The sequence below is a fragment of the Mercenaria mercenaria genome, chromosome 14 (genome assembly GCF_021730395.1).
Source record: "Mercenaria mercenaria strain notata chromosome 14, MADL_Memer_1, whole genome shotgun sequence".
Classification (NCBI taxonomy): domain Eukaryota; kingdom Metazoa; phylum Mollusca; class Bivalvia; order Venerida; family Veneridae; genus Mercenaria; species Mercenaria mercenaria.
In genome coordinates, this window is record NC_069374.1 from 18,449,240 (window position 1) to 18,455,946 (window position 6,707).

General features: G+C 33.6%; 1 long non-coding RNA gene across 1 annotated transcript; it reads right to left on the reverse strand.

The window, feature by feature from the left end:
• Nucleotides 1-3,059: 3,059 nt before the first annotated feature.
• Nucleotides 3,060-6,177, reverse strand: LOC123526492 (uncharacterized). The gene is made up of 2 exons (XR_006681597.2): nucleotides 5,956-6,177; nucleotides 3,060-5,731 (listed from the first exon to the last, which is right to left on the reverse strand). It is a non-coding gene; the product is annotated as an uncharacterized LOC123526492 (long non-coding RNA).
• Between the last annotated feature and the right edge of the window lie 530 nt (nucleotides 6,178-6,707).

The window sequence follows — 6,707 nt, forward strand, 5'->3', positions numbered from 1 at the left end:
GCTAGTCCACTGTAAAGCACAGATACTCTAACAATCAAACACACTTAAAAGTCTCTAATGAGCTGCAGAATGTACACAATGCGGATTAAATGCAGCTTTTTTTTGTTTACAGAAGACCTCCTTCTGTTACTAAAAAAAGATAGGCAGGTACTTCCGTTACTATATTTAGATGCGGGTTATCCTGTTTTCAAGCTGTAAATATCATAAAAACTTAGGCTGAACAAAATATGTTTACTTAAGAATTTCTTACATACTTAAGTTTTATTTTAGCTAAGAATTACTTAAGTTGTTTTATGAATAACAAATATACTTAAGTAAAATAAATTTCTTATCTAAGTAATAGTTAAGAAAATAATCAATTTCTTATACTTATACTTAAGATGCTTTATGAATACGGCCCCTGGGCTACTCAATATGGAGTTTCGAGGTAGCCGGCGGGCACGATCTGAAAAAGTTCTGTAGCCCGACTCCGGACATGGGATTTCTGAAACCCTGCAATAACAGTTTCATCAATGATTTTGGTAACAATTTTTTTTCAAGGAAGTTCACTTCTGGCAAAAGTTTCAAATGGTCATTATCTAATGCAACAGCTGTAGTGTTTGCCGACTTAAAGGTTTGAAATATTGGCATTTTGGATATGCCAGGAAAATTCAAACATGCATTTTTGAATAACATGTAGTACATGGCAGTACAAATAAATTCGTAATGAAACTGTTGGGGAAAAAACACCCACTCACAGATGTATGAACAAAAAACGTTAAATAGAATGTCTGGAAAAAAAAGAATTATCAATTAATATAGGAAAATATATGTACTAAACATTTATTTGAACTAATGTAAAAGCGTATTTTACGCCGCGGTGGCATTCTACTTTCGTTTTCAAAATACCTCTGTTTCTCTCTTACATTACGGGAAATTTGTTTGATCTTAAATACCACATACCCCAATCTCCTCCCCTCAATAAAAAACTGTTACAAAACATGTTTCGCAAATTATTGCATCTATTTCGGACTCCTATATACGAGGACATGTTTAGAAAAATAAAAGTTCTCGATTTTTCAGTCGTTCAATTTTAAAAAAAATGTTCCACTTTTCAATTTTATTTATAAGCTAGTTCAGCGAGTGATAAAACATTCGGTTTCATATGCAAATCTGAAACTATGGGATACGGTCAAAACAAATGTTTTATATTTACCTTATACAGATTTTGGTACTCCTAATCCTGCAGCTTAGTAAATATTACACACTTGGCATTCATATAATAATTTCTATTGTAGTCGCGCACTTTAATTTCACTGTAAATGTTCACCGTGCGCAAAAGTAAATGATACCATACTGCTTTATGTAGAAATAAATTTTACAACTATTGCAAAAAGTGGATGACAGGTAAACATAATTTGATATCTTTTCATGATCCTTTCAACATTCAGACACGCCAATGAAGAAATTTTAGTAATCTTCAAATGATTTATCAGATATAATGGCGGTCAAAATATCTTTACTGTATAAAAAAAATCAATATATCATATCAGATACATTTGTATCATAGCTAAATGCAAAAAAAGAAATTACAATACAATGGAAAAATTGCTTTTAAATGTAAATAGCGAAATGAATACCGCAAAGTATTTTGCGTTTCAGTTGCTTGGATCACATTATTATGATACATGCACATAAACTGCAGCGTCATTGCATTTGTAATGGTCCGTGGGCCAAGGCCAAAAAAATTGAAAGTCGTAACCCAGAAATTAGGTTGAGCTATACCATGATGTTATACTATCATTCAGGAAACTTTTAAGGGTGGGTGTCGGTCTGAGCGACATGTCAGTAAAATTTAATGACGATTTTAAAAACGTTGGTGTCTAATAAATACAGTTTAGCATTGCATAGATAGGGATATCGCCGATTTGGATGGTAAAAGAGAAATTTATGCGATATTTCTTACAACAAATCTTATCTTTTATTGCCTGAAATAAACAATAAATTACTTTGGTTGTCAAAATTCTACGTTATGTATTATATACTGAATAAAATGTAAAAAGTGGGAGTTTATGTACCCCACCCACCACATTAGTACATATACTTATGTGGGAAATCTTTAGAACTTTTAATCCTTTATAAAGGAACAGAATCCTAATGTTTACAGTAAAGAAAACAAAATGAATGAATAATTAACTAAAAATTCAGACACTTTTGCACTTTATGTCAGTTGGCTAAACCTATGGTTTGTGTTTCATTTTTGGGCGAATTGCATACTGACCTATTCTTTGCTAGTGCAGTAGAAATGATGAAAATTTTGCAAAAACTAATACGACCGCAAAAATTTTACGGAAGTTCCCTATGGGGAACATCAAAATAGAAGCAGATCCAGCATATAAGTCTTTATTCAAGATGACAGCTATTTCAAATTAATCCAAAATTATTATACATACTAGTATGAATTAATGCAACCAAAGTTTTATATTTGGATGACTTTAGTTCTCTTCTATGCTAGCTTAGGTCTTCTTAGTAGTCATTATGTACATAGAAATTAAATCACCCATATTTAAGTTTGTTAAACAACCAACAAAATAGGTTATTTAGTTACACAGACTATTTAAATTAAGAAGGCCACCACTTCCCAAATTTACAAATAACTGCCTTACATTTGATCAAACATGCACATATGAAAGAGGCGTAGCTCTTTAAAAGTCAAAACTATAACAGTAATCACCTGATATTGATTGAAACAAGTTACAGGGGATTTTACCGCTCACAAAATGACCACCTGATATCGCTTACATGTACAAATATTGATGAGCTACTACCGTTTAAATATTCAGTATTATAAAACAAAAAATACGGTTTGTTTCCAAGGACTGAAGTTTGGTTATTGCATATCCAGATCAATCTAATAAAGATAATGTCCTGTCATTTTCAAACTAGTCGCCAGAACTAAGTTTGCAAACATACATATGAATACGATCTAATGACAATGACAATGACAATGATTTTATTGATGTTGGCCACCGGCCCATATCAACAGTTATTTGCACATGATACATCACAATGACAATGACTGGAAACCAAAGGGAAATAAATCAAAGTATTTATTGTGTACAACATATATTCTATGAAGAATATTAACATCAATATACAATACATATATATAGTAACAATAGTATAATGTCACTTGATACATTGCTAGTTCGCGGGCTATTGAGACATTTATTATACAGTATTATTTGTACTCATTCGTATATGAAGAAGAGGTATAGGAAAGCGTTTGGCTACATAAACAGCCAATAGATCATTGCTTGACAAAGTTATGAGGAAGTTTTGAAAATGAGATGTTTAATGTGTTCGTAAACAATATTTGAGCCGCGCCATGTGAAAATCAAAATAGTGGCTTTGCGACCAGCATCCGCGCAGTCTGGTCAGTATCCATGCTGTTTGCTAACGGTTTCTCTAATTGCAATAGGATTTAAAAGTAAATAGCATGGATCCTGAGCAGACTGCGCTGATGTGCAGGGTGGTCTAGATCTATGCTGGTAGCAAACGCACTACCGTTTGTTGGTTTTCTCATGGCGCGGCTCATTTGTTGAATTTAAAACTCATCTGGGGTTGCTATTGATGTAGATGTAGTGCGGAATTGATAATGTTTAAATGCTATTTTTAAATAAATAAAAAGTTGCCTACGACTTTTAGAACTGTCAGGGTCAGCACATACATATTCACCTTTACCATGACGTTTGTAATAAACTTTTCGAAGCATCTTAACTAACATTGAAACTCTTTAGTGAAAAGCTCAAACTCTAACACTAGTAAACCTAAATTTGACTTCGTCGATATGATTTTGTGTCTTATAATGATTGTTCTTACGCATTCATTTATTTCCAAGTTAAATGTCCGTATATCGCAGTACTGTATAATCTTTCAAGTATTAAACTGTTTCAACTTAAATTGCATTTTTTCACACAATTGATCAAGAACACCGCGATGCGGAGTAAAATACGCCCGAAGGTATAACCTTTCACTCCCTAAGTGTGACCTTGCGCTCTGCACGTCTTCTTGATGTGGTGATTATTTGAAATAAAGTTTCTGTAAAATCCACCAAGCTGTTTAAGGGATGCAGAGCGGTCACGGAACAAAGTCATATGATCTTAGACCTCAAAGTGTGACCATGACCTTGAAGTGAGCCACACAAAACATGCGTTATGCACGTCGTCTTGATGTCGTGAACATTCTTGTCAACTCTATTCGAAATCCTTCCTGGGATTCAAGAGATACGGAGCAAACACGAAATTGCTAACGGACGGACGGACAGAAAGACGGACACCGGCGTCTTAACATAATACGTACCTTCGGGCATATATCAAATATAAATCATTATTTCTTTAAATTTACTTTTACAGTTTTGTTCATGAGCACATACATACACATTGTAAAGATATTGCTTGCATTACCCAGGGAAGTGCCGACGCCTTTATAAGTCTTGAACAATGAACTTCAGCCTATCGATAAGATCACTGTTTTGAACGTTTGCAATTTTATATGAATCACAGCTTGAGTAAACAGCGTTTTGGAGAAGAGGTATCATGCAAAAGTTCAGATCGGAAATGTAAGTAAAGCATATTTTTTAATATATTGTTTAAACACCATAAACATTTTACACAGCAAATATAATAACAAACGTCGGCACCACACAAAACCTACTGCTATGAAAGTGTATATTTAAGAAATGGGAGATAATCGCAAAACCCTGATTATGTTTTTTTTTACTGTGGATTGCGGCAGACTTTGAATAGTTCTGTTATTACCTAGTATTTCTATTGCTGAAGAATTTACAAGTAAGATTAAGTTTAATCTAAACTTGTGCCACAAAAATACAATGTACCGATATTAATACTACATACACCTAAAGGTAAAAGTAGATATTGAGACAGCAAGACAAAGAAAAAGTCGATATATTTAAGCTAAAAGTCCTTTGAATAGTCTTTGAATATATCGAAGTGTTATTTTAGGCTTGTATTTCACCGCTGCGATAGAGATATAATTTTGATATTTAATGCATAACATTACACTACAACGAATATAAAATAAACAATACTATTATCTAGTTATGTATACTCAATAATGTCAAATGTACTGCTGAAGCTTTGTAGACTGAGCACCTGGCGAAAACGAACAAACGGCACATGTAAGCTCCCAGCCATTTTTATATGGTGGACATTGCAGTGAGCCACATTCTCCTTCTACAAAATAAAACAGGCGTTCATTTTGGTTCCCTCCTCCACCTGTTAACATTTCTGGGTCATCATCGACGCATACAAATTCAGACGGCGAGTTGTGACCAAAGTATTCAGACAGAAGATAGCCTTTATATTCAAGTATGTAATTCTCATGACACACATTTTTCCCAGGTACCATGAGGACGTTGTTGCGCGGTATGCGACAAACAGCACACGGAATTTCATGGTCGTGAAGGTAACTCCATGTGCTGTATATGTCTGTTTCATATTCTGCACCATAAAGCCTACCAGCGGTTTGAAATCCATCTGTATACTTGCCATAAATGTATTTGTTGCGGTTCCAGTATGACTGTAATGAGATCCAGCGGCGTATCCATCGTATACTAGAAACGCTGTACTAGGACATTCTGTTCTTCCCCAACGTATGTATGTGGTACCATCAGTAGACTTTTCTTTTTTGATGACTGTTTCGTTCAATTCAGCTATTGTGTCTTTTGCACCTAAAATTAGTATAGTTGTAGTTTCAATCGTACAAATTTGACTACATGCAAGATTATCTAACATATAAATCAATTTCTGAAAGCAGGAATAGACAAGACAATATACCATCAAAGTAGAAAAGCAACACATTCAATATTGAATTTAACATGCCGGTAATAACAATCAATTAAATTTAACTTAACATCGTTTCAAGATAATAAGACGTAATGTAATGTGTTCAAACCTTTAAGTTCTTCTGTTAGTGATGCGATTTTATTCTCCTGCTGAACGGTCTTTTCTTAAGTTGTATAAGTTTCAGTAGGATATTGTATTCGCATTTAATTTCGAACTTGTTACAGCACGTGCCATCTTCGGAACATGTACAATAAATTTCCTGTATGTAGAAAGAATTTAACAAAATAACGAGTAAGAACCAGATTTCGCTCGACATGTTGTTCCTAGATAATGTTCCGGCAATACATATGTCAGATATGCTAATCATAATGAAATATAGTCTTTATATATAATGATTAAAGGTACAATATCTTATTAAACATTTAACATACTCCTTATTTGGGTGAACCGACCAATAATAATTGATAATTACATACTTGTTTATATTCCCCATTAAGTAACACTGATAATGGAAACGTCAATATTTTTCCATACACTGACGCCTGAATTTCATATAGGGTGCGTGGCGTAATTCAGAGTGTGTTGTTGCACTATTTTTTTTCTATAATTTATTTCAGTATTGTCAATCCTATTCAGGCTATTGAACATATTCATGATATTTACATTATATTTATATGTGTAGATATGTATGTAATAAAAAGATTATTATCTTTGCATCGGGAAATATGCACTCGTTCTTCAGCGGAATAATATTGCGTTCCTAAAGTGGCGCTGATAGAACTCTTGCATATTTCCCAATACAAAGCTAATCACGTATAAAAACACACTATTTAGCTTCCATAGCGTGATCACTTGCCCCTC